Below are 10,954 nucleotides of genomic sequence, written 5' to 3'. Positions count from 1 at the left end.
CCCCAAAATATGCCGTGGAATCCAGGTCAATAGCAAATCCTGCCTTATGATCACCTTGTGGTATGCCATCCCATAGTCCAAGGAATTCTGCAATTGCTTCGTCATTTTGAAAACAGTCCAATGTAAGCGATTCTTGTTGGTCATGTTGGATAAGCTGGGGATAGATGAGGGGCATGTCATCATCAGTTGTAAGGAGAGAGAGGGCTGATATGGTAAAGATATGAACATCTGTAGTGTCACTATCCGAACTACTTGTATCGGATTCGGAGCTTGGATCCCAAAATGTCTCTATCCAAGTGTGAGGATAGGTTTTAGGAAGAGGAGTTATTTCATGTTTGTCTTCCATAGGCAAGTTATCAAGGTCAATGAAAATATTATCAAGGGCATAGGAAATAGAAGAAAAATAACTCCACTCCCATTCATTAGAATCAGTTTCGGGTTGGGGATCCTCAGGTGTTATTTCATCATCAGAATCACGCCCTTTTCTACACGTGGGCATTTTGGTAGATGTGGATCCAATTTGCAATGGTACAAAACCTAACCCTAAAGTTGGAGGTCGTCTCTTGGGTATGACAGGTTCTAGCCTTCCATTGTTGTTCAGGCCTAAGCCACTGCAACCATCATATCCTTTCTTTTGCAGCATAGTAAATCCTTTGCCATATCTTTCCACTGGCAACCTGACAGGTGGGGTCTCAGTTGGATCTTTATAAACCCAATCTATGACATCATCATCTACAATTTCTTTGTCAAGTTCACCCCATCTTGTAAATGTAGTAGGAGGCTGATATTGAATAATGACCTTAGGTTCCTTTTGCAATAAATGCGGGTTGCCATATGATTTTGGAGATATTGGCAAATTCCCGATGAGGAATGTCTGATCCATTGAATATTCTCCACATCCTTGGTCTTGTATCTTCAATTTTCCTTTGACAGCCTCTAACAATTGATTAGGATCCACATAGCTATGTGATTTGGCCTCTCTGTTGACTGGGACTTGCTGCTGAGGGGTATCCTTTAGAGTGGCACAAAATTGAAATGGATTAGGATCTCCAGGAATTGTTATCTCAGTTCCATTGTAAGGATATTTCAAACATTGATGATAGGTGGATGGAACTGCTTTCATTGCATGAATCCATGGATGGCCAAGGATCATATTATAAGGGAGATCAAGGTCGAGGACTTGCAGGAAGGTGTTTTCTGTCACTGGACCAACTCTGATAGGCAATGTAATTATCCCTTTGGATGGGCGCTCAGCATCATCATATGCTTTGATTGTTATTCTTTTAGAAGCATCAATGTCATTTTCTGTATACCCAAGGCCAATAACCACTCTCAAAGTACAAATATTAAGACCTGCTCTACCATCTATCAAGACTCATCGGATTTTGCAGTTATGAACAAAGACTTCAAGGTGTAAAGGATCATTGTGAGGGAGCTTGTCAGGTGAGATATCATTGTCAGAAAATGCGACACTTTGGGAAATGGCTAAATGTCCAATCCGGGCTTGAAACTGGTCAACATCAATATCTGTCGGAACAGTGGACTCAATTAAAGCTTTATCCAGGACTGCACGATGCATGGGAGATATTTTCAATAACTCAAGGATTGATATTTGTGCAGGTGTCTTTCCTAGGTGATCCAAAAGATTATACTGACTTGCAGGAGTTGGCTTGGGAGGAGCTGTAGGAGCTCCTTTCAGGACTATCTTGGATCGACGAGTGGTGACTGCACAAGAAGGATCTTGTCCCTTTATTCTCAGGGTAGAAACATACTCAGTTGATGCGCGAAAACAATTAATGACATTATTATAACCAGAACTTGCATAATTGGCCGTTTGGGTAGAGTTGGAAGAAGATGCTTTACCCTTGTCATGATCAAGCAAAGGAGTTTTGAAAATAGTATGATCAGTGTTAGAGGTTGGATGGGGTGGATCTACCTCAATTACTCCTTGCTCTAATAAATCTTGAATAATGTGTTTCAATTGGAAACAGGATGCAGTTTTGTGTCCTTTGGACCGATGATATTCACAGTACGCATTATCATTCCACTAATGCGGCTTTACTACTGGTTCTGCCTTGAGATCTGGTAGTTTAATAAATTTTTCTTGTATCAATTGTCTCATTACCGATTCAATAGGCTCTCCTAATGGCGTAAATTGTCGAGGAGGCCCATCCAGCGATCGGAAGGGTTTGCGCTGTTGGTTTTGTTGTTGGCCTTATTGTTGAGTATGTTGTTGTTGAGCATGTTGTTGATATTGGGGCTGTTGAGTAACATTGCTCATTGGTGCTTGATTTTGTTCCATAGTTGACATATTAGGAACACTCAATTTCTTGATCGTGAATGGGGGTTGATTTGCATTCACCGCTCTTGCATCAACAACTCCATCAGTAGTGACATTCTTGTTCTTATACCAAAATCTGTTTCTATCCCCCGAATAATTGGTATTGTCATTGTCTTTATTGAGCTTGATAATTCCTTTAGCTACCAGAGCCATTTCAATGCTCATTCCCTTCTTAATGAGTTTCTCTATAGTACTGGGACTTTTCAATTTTAGCTCATACATCATTTCTGGGACCAAATTTTGGATAAACAAATTCACTTGTTGTTCTTCGGGTATATCAAGAGAAGAACGACTATACAAGCTTTGCCATCACTGCAAGAAAGTCACTAATGATTCACCTTGCTTTTGCTTGGTGTTGCATAAATCTGACATGGTCACATCACTGTCGATGTTGAACGCAAAATGAGATAAAAACTTTTGAGCCAATTCAGACCAAGTCTTTATATTTCCTGGCAAATGTGAATACCAATCCATAGCTTGTCCCGTGAGACTTTGTGCAAATAAGCGCATTAAATACGTCTCTTCATAGCTTACCTCAATACATGCCACGAAAAATGCTCGAATGTGATCTTTTGGATTGCCATTCCCTTTATATTTCTCAAAATTAGGTGCCTCAAAATGCTTAGGGAATGGAGGCATGTGTACACTCTTGTCAAATGGATTGGGACATAAATCTTGATCTGTATACAACTTCTTTGTTCCTTTAGTTTCTAATGCGTCAACTTTTCGTTGCAACTTCTCAAGTTGTTGTGCAATTGTATCAGAATTTAGAGGTCCATCATTAATCCCAGTTGGTATCCTTTGTCGATACATCGCATTTCCGATCGGTTGTTGATACTTTGAAATGGCCGTGTTTGGTGTTTCTGGCATATAAAGGTCTTGGTACATTGCTTGTTGCTGCGGTTGTGCTATGCCTTGATATTGACCTTGTTGTTGTACTTCTTGGAGCCTAGATTGATATTGCAATTGAGTAGGTTGTTGATATTGCACAGGCGCCAATTGCGGTTGTAAAGTAGGATAGCTTGTTTGCCTTGGCACATATTGTGGCACATGTTGGTGTTGAGGTTGACGGATCGGAACTTGTTGACTTTGTGCCAATTGTTGTCGTGGTGTATATCCCATCATTTGTAAAAAACTTTGTTTAGATGCTTTTCATTGCTTCTCCTTAGGATGGGGTATAGCACTTGCATTAACTTGCTGTGTTGTTTGTCCAATCCATTGTGATGGTTGCAAGTTTGCATTAACTTGTAATGGTGCCGAAGGCGCTGCAACTTGTTGTCGAATGTGAAATTGTTGTTGTTGCATATTACTTGTTTGCACACTCAATTGTACCTTTTGTATATTACTCAATTGTTGCAACAATTGTTGTTGGTGCAAACCACTATCTGTAGCTCTTTGTGTTGCCATTATTGAAGGATTTGTTGCAATAGTATTTGGCAAAGATATTGAACTTAACGGGACATAAGAACTTTGTTGCATCATGGAATTATTTTGGACATTGGTGACATTAGGCATTCCAGTTGTGAAGCTTTCCTGCATCTTAGATTTTGATCCTACTTTATGCATGTAAGGAACCACTTCTTGTTGAGGGACAGTCGTGAATACTTGCGTGTTCTTCATTTGATCTTGCGTTACAGGTGTTGTGTTGAATAGTGGATTATTTATCATTTCAAATGGTGACTTTTGAGGAATAGTCACTGTCAATGCCTTTGAAGCATGTTTACTCATCAATGTAGGTTGAGTTGCTTGTTGTGCATTTTCTTCATTTGGATGCAGGGAAAAACTTAACAACTCACCACCTTGTTGTTCTTGCACATTGATTTGGTCACTTGAAGATGTCACATTACTCATCATGTTAAGATACTTTTGTGGAAACATCTTAAAGACTTTGTTCAAGAACTTATCCATCTTTTTTGTTATCTTCGGATCTTGAAGGAACATGTCAACATCATCAGAAGTATCGGAATCAGATGAAGAATCTGGTTGGACATTTGAATTCGTTTCTTGGTGAAAGCCTTGATCTAAACCAAATCCTTGTGAGAGGGTTTGTTCTTCATATAGTGTTTGATTTTGAATGTCATGTTGTAGTTGTGGTTGATTCAAATTGAAAGGCGCACTTCCTCTTGGAGTTGGTGGAACACTCCCATGTCCTGGTTTCATAGGTACAAACATTGGTTCATATAATGGAGGTGGTCCAAGCTGAACCGTTCCATATGGTGGTAGAGATGTGTTTGATGAACCTTCAATTTGTACTATTTGACTGGTTTGAAACTGTGAATTTGCTATGTTGTCCATGGGTTGATACATTGGTTCGCCCATCTTTTTAGATTTTGATCTTGTCTCAACAGGCATGTCACTTGTGCAAATGCAATGTTTTTGGAATTTTCAAAGATAATGTATGATATGCAACTAAATGCAAACTATATAGATGAGCATGCAATCTATGTTTTTGGTTGTTTTTGAAGATTTTGACAAGCTTTTGAAATGCAAATCTAAGAGAGGGACCCTTAGGAAATTGGAATGATATCTAGACCTTAAAGGACAAAAGGACGTAAGTGACAAAAGGACAAATGACAAAGTCTCCCCTATATGCTTGGATACTAAGCTAGGTTTGACCAAATGATATTGATGACAAAAGGACAAAAGATTTGATAAGGTCTAGACTTCTTAACAATGACTTAGGGTTGCGTCAAAGATTAGGATTACTCAAGTATGACAAAACCTAATTTTGGCACTATATGCAAAGGGACATTACTATGCAAGTGACCTTAATATGATATGATAATGACCTAAGCTTAATGAAGAGACCTAGCGTATGCAAATATGAATGAATGACAATGATATGACTTTGATGCAAGAGGACATATGCAAATGGATGACTCTTATTGATATGCAAAGGAATATGACTTAGGTGAAACCTAACCTTGGTACTTGACAATGACTTTTGCAAAATGCAACCTAGGATGAACTTAAATGTAAGTGACATGAATATTGAGACAAGATTTTGAACAATATTTGACAACCATGTTTGAAGATGAATTTTGAATCTTGATAAACTTTTGTTGGATGAATGTCTCTTGTGTTTAAACTTATGTTGGATCAATTTGTTTTTCTTTTGAAATGGGATGCAATTCAACTTTTGACAAGCAAAGAATGCAAGATATTGCAACTTAGACTCAAGACAATCATGCTCATTTCCACATTTCTTATGGTAGGCAAAGACATTAGGTACTTGAGAGGTAGACTCATTATGAGATTCAAGGAGAATACATAGATGCTTGACCCCATGGGCTCCCCTCCACGGCACTCACTTCTCAGGGCAGCCAAGCATCAGCCCCCATGGAAATCTCCCCATGGCGAACTTAGTATCTCTTCCAAGTATCCGAACTTGTCCTTCTCAAGCAACTAGAAGGGTTTTTGGCCTCTAAAACAAGGTGTGTAGTAAGGATTTCTATTAAGCGTTACTCCTTGACGTCACGCAAGCGTGATTGAGATATTAAGCCCATCAAGATACCAAACAAATGTAGTCGCGCAAGCGCGATTTAGACCAAGAGGCCCTACTTAGATGTTGATATGAGAAAGAGTTCAAGGGTCATCACTTCCCAAGTAACTGCAATTCCCACATAACACTTCCTTCAAAGCTTTCGCTCATTGGGTATTTTTTTATAGTGAGTTAGAATGCCAAGGAATTCTAGCCGTACTCACTTTGGGTCATTCCCTTCTCACGATTATCACTTGCTTGCAAAAGCAAAGTGGTCGGGAAGGCAGGCCCTCTAAAGGAGACACACAATCAAAGACAAAAGCATGGTATCAAAGATCTGGATTTCTGATCACCCTAAAAGGATGAGAGCATACTCTCCTACTCCAATGTCACACTCAACAATCAAATCAAGCATAGATTCATTCCATCCTACTTAAAAATCACTAGGTGCCTAAAAACATTTAAAGACAAACACCAAGTTTAGTTGTTTCTCCAAGGCAACCTGCAAAACCCAAGTTAGGAGTTTGATTTGTTGTCTTTGACTATCGATTCTGCATAACACATGTTAGTAGTTTGATTTATTGTCACCATAGCTTGAGACAAACCCTGGCCTCTAACTAACCTCATTGGATGCATCTCTAGATCAAACTCTTGTAAAATAGCCATCCATTTCCCTCGACGTTCTCTTAACTCTGATTGCATAAGCAGTGACCTAACTACTTGATCATGTACAATTGCTATATTTTTCTCCTCAAGATATAATGTCTGAATTTCTTGACTTCTTTTACTAAAGTAAAAGCCTATTTCTTGAGAGCAGAATATCTCACCTCAACACTCTTAAAAGGGGAGCTCATGAATGCAATGGGTTTCTCATCCCCTACTTGCCTCTATGTCAGAACAACTGTGCCTTAATACAACAAAGAAAAAGAATATATATAAAATGGCAAAGTATAGTAAGTACGAGAGCTTCTACAATGGACTTCTTGATTTGGGTAAAGGGATTTCTTGCTTCTGCAGTCCATTCAATCTTAGCATCCTTCTTCATCATTTCAGTTAATGGCTTGACTATCTCTGTAAACCTAGCGATAAATTTTGTGACAAAATTGATCTTCTCATAGAAAGATCTCATCTCTTTTTTACTTCCAAGCATCTGCAATTTTAACAATGCATCTACTCAATCCGGGTCTATAGATATCCCTCTTTCAGAGATTACATGACTGAGGAGCTTCCCTTCAACCACCCCAAATACACACTTATTGGGGTTAAGGGATATCCCATATCTCTGACATATTTCTAAGGCTTTGTGGAGGTGGTCTGGGTGATCTCCCCTGACTTTGGAGAATATTGTCAGTTCTTCCATATATATAATAATACATTTGTCAATCAGGTCTTTGAAAGCTATATCCATTGCTCTCTAGAATGTTTCTCCAACATTAATTTACCCAAACTACATCCTTTAGTGTGCACAAGTTCCCCACTTCGTACTAAACATTGTTTTCATGTGGTCTTCATGGTTCACCAAAACTTGGTTATATCCAGAATAATCATCTAGGAATGACATCATCTGTGAACCATTAATGATTTTTAATACCTCATCTAAGGAAGGGAGTGGGTAATTATCCTTTTTTGATGCCTTATTGAGGTTGCAAAAATCAACACAAAGTCGGATTTGCCCATTCTTTTTCCTTACTGGCACCAAGTTGGCAACCCAAGTGGAGTGACATACTGGGAAAATAATCCTAGCAGCAAGCAACTTTTGAACTTCCTTGAAAATCAAGGGTTCTATCAATGAATTAATCAGTCATTGCTTCTGTTTGAACGGTTTTATATTGGGTTTCAAAGGTATAACATGAGTGATGATTGATGTATCGAATGTTTTCAGATCTTCGTATCCTCATGCTATAACCTTAATGTACTCTTTTAAGAGTTGCAGAATTTTCTCTCTTTCATTAGGAGTACACAACTTCCCAATGTACACTATCTTCTCTTGACCTTCTGGACCAATATTATGTGGTTCATATTTTCCAACTTTTGAATCTATTGTCAATCTCTCTTTTATCCTGGGATTGGAATCAAAAAGCCTCTCTAGAGTGACCATGCCTTTGGGAATGACGTTTGTAGGAAAATTTATGATTTCTTCGTCACTCCCTTCATCAAGATCATTTGATCTATCCTTCTCATCAATGATTTGTTCTTCAAAAGCCCCTGTATTAGCAAGAAAAGATAGAATGTGTGTATCATCCTCGAAGACTTGAAAGTGTTTGATGTTGTTGGGGAAAACATGTGTGGAGACCAACTCTACAGAAAATCTCTTCAAAGGAGATTGACTCACTGGTTCTAGTTTACTTGCTGCTACAACCAATGCATCTGATATTCCCTTTACTTTCATGGGCACTCGCTGGATATTGAAAGCATAAAAATCCTCAACCAACCCCCATACCCTATTCCTATACACTGCTAACCTTTTGTCGTGACATGCATATTGGCTTCTTACTTGCTTGACCACCAATTCAGAATCTCCTAGCACTCTTAATCATTTGGCTCATTTCTTATGAGCGAAGAGTATTCCTCTAATTAGGGCCTCATACTCAGTCATATTACTAGTGCAAGGGAATTGGAGTCAATAGGAGGTTAGAAAGGTCTTCCCTTTGGGACTTGTTAACTCAATTCCTGCTCCATTGCCTTTCTTGGATCTAGACCCATCAAACTTTTAGAAACCATGTTTCATCCTTTAATTTCTTTACATTCTTTGGCTTAGGTTCAATGATCAATGGAGGAAGATTAGTTTCTGAAAGTGGTTGTTGTTCCTTGAGTTCAAGGTCTTCTAACACCTAAGGTTATTCATTTACAGGTTCCAAGAGTACCTCGAGGGTATTGGGAGTGGACTGCTCTACCTAAAGCTGTACGAGAGATTGAGCTTCTTCATTCTCCTACTTGGGTGAAATATCCTCATTCTCTTGTTCGCCAATCTCAATTATGAAGATCTCCTTCTTGCATTGCTCTGGTTGGGAAGTTTCTATTATAACATCCATTTTTTTGGGTATTACTTCCTCATGAATTGGAACTTTAATTTATTGTACGTTGATGACATAATCAGTGTCCTCACAAGGGACTGGGCTCATCAACTTCATAACTTCATTTTGGCATGGGATACAGGATAATTTAGAATGTTGTTGATGATGTATCCTACACCATTGTGGGATTAAGAAATCTTGCATTTTGATATCATCTCCTAACAGGCACATCCCTTGTTTCATTCCTATGATAATGTCTGTAATCCTCTCTTTATGCTCTGCCATATCAATTCAACGGGACTAGGGAACTGCAGGTGCAAAAAAAGTGAGAATTTCATTTACTCTATAGACTCCTGGACTCACTTCAGTATATGCCACCTCATTGGGAGCTCCATAATCTATGACCAAGTTCTTCAACTTTGGGTTCACTATCAATTTGGATCTTGTTACTCACTCCCTTCCATGGAAGCCATAAACATATAAAACAAGTCGAGAAGTAGCCTCCCAAAGTTTTTGATCAATCTCTACTGAGAAGCATCCCATATACCTCTGGAATATCAACCACTTGAATGATGATGTAACGGGAAATGCAGGGATCAACACCCAACTGGATATACACATCTTTTAATTCTCCAATCATATTGACCTCAGTCTTGTCCAATTGTACCACCTTGCTATTTGCACACACTAGGTTGAGACCAAGCTTCTGACATATAGAATAAGGCATTACATTTCTAGAAGCACCTGAATCTACCAAACAGTTATGTAGATTCTTTCCACATATCTTCAAACTAAGTAGAAATGGTGGGTTTTCAATGGCATCATTACTGATATTGGCATTGACTTCATTCAAGTCAGCCATCTTAACCTCATTGCTCTAAGACTCTAGTAGTTCCAATTTCTTAAGGAGAGACTTCTTTTGTTCAGGGTAATATCTTTGTACGTCCATTAGGGACATAGTGGTGGTAGTCCACTCCATCTCCTTGGTAACATCAAAAGATCCTTTGAAAACATATTCTTTCCCTTGAGTTTGTCTAGGATGTGGTACTTGAAAATATTGAGGAGGGGGGGATTGTTACTTGCATTCACATCAGGAGGTACAAATCCACCCTTTGGGGGAGGTGGTTTTGTCAATGGAGCCTTGCCTTGACTTCTAAGGTTGTAATTATTCCTAGTTTCAAAAGCTTGAGTATCATACACTTGGTTCACCTTTAATTTCTACTTGGAACTCCTTGCATAGGAACATTGTTGTATTAACCTTTTATGGTTCCTCATTGGAGAACCTTGTCGGTTGAGAATCAGCTTGAGCAATCCTAATGATATTTTCGAACTTAGCGTAATTGACCTCCGAATGTGATCTTGTATCATGCAACATACACCAATTAGTCAGTAAATTCATATCAGCAAGGTTAACACTTTTTGCATAATTTGGTTTGCCTCTTGCATCAGAATGGTCATGGTTTACTCCACCATTGTTTGGACCCGTGTTCCATTGTCTATTGTATGGCTTGGTGTTATACCTTTTCTTTTGATTTTTGTTATTTTAGCCTCGCTGGTTATTGTATGTTTGGGACTGGTTATACCCTCTTGGTGGATTCATCTTCAACTGACTCAAATCTGAAGTAACTTATGAAATAATTTTTTTTAATTCCTCTACTTCAGCGAATAGGTGTGACCCTTGACTCTCAAGCATTATAGTTGGTGCTTGTTAGTCTACCTATGGATTACTGAACTATTGATTTGTTCCTTGTACCTGACTAGCGTACTACGTTTGGATAGGGGAAGCGTTAGTATTGTTTTGCCAAGTTAAAGATTGAGCATCAAACTGTTGGTTATCCTAAGGCTAAGGTGCATAAATTGGTACCGGGTTCATTTTTGGGGCTCCTACTGGTAGAGAAGATGGTACTTTAGGGAGTTGGTTGCAATTTCCTTGGTTCACTCCTATGGGTAAGTTGTATCCAATTCCCGCAGGTGTTTGATTCAGTTCTTGATTCATGTTTACTGCCAATGCATAAACTTTTACGAGGGTATCCCTTTGATCTTTAGGTAAAATTTTCTTGATAAACATAGCGCTCCATGGGTCAATAGCTCTCAAATACAAGTCAATTGCAACATTCT

The sequence above is a fragment of the Cryptomeria japonica genome, chromosome 8, assembly GCF_030272615.1.
Source record: "Cryptomeria japonica chromosome 8, Sugi_1.0, whole genome shotgun sequence".
NCBI lineage: Eukaryota > Viridiplantae > Streptophyta > Pinopsida > Cupressales > Cupressaceae > Cryptomeria > Cryptomeria japonica.
Note: the sequence above shows the minus strand (reverse complement) of the source record.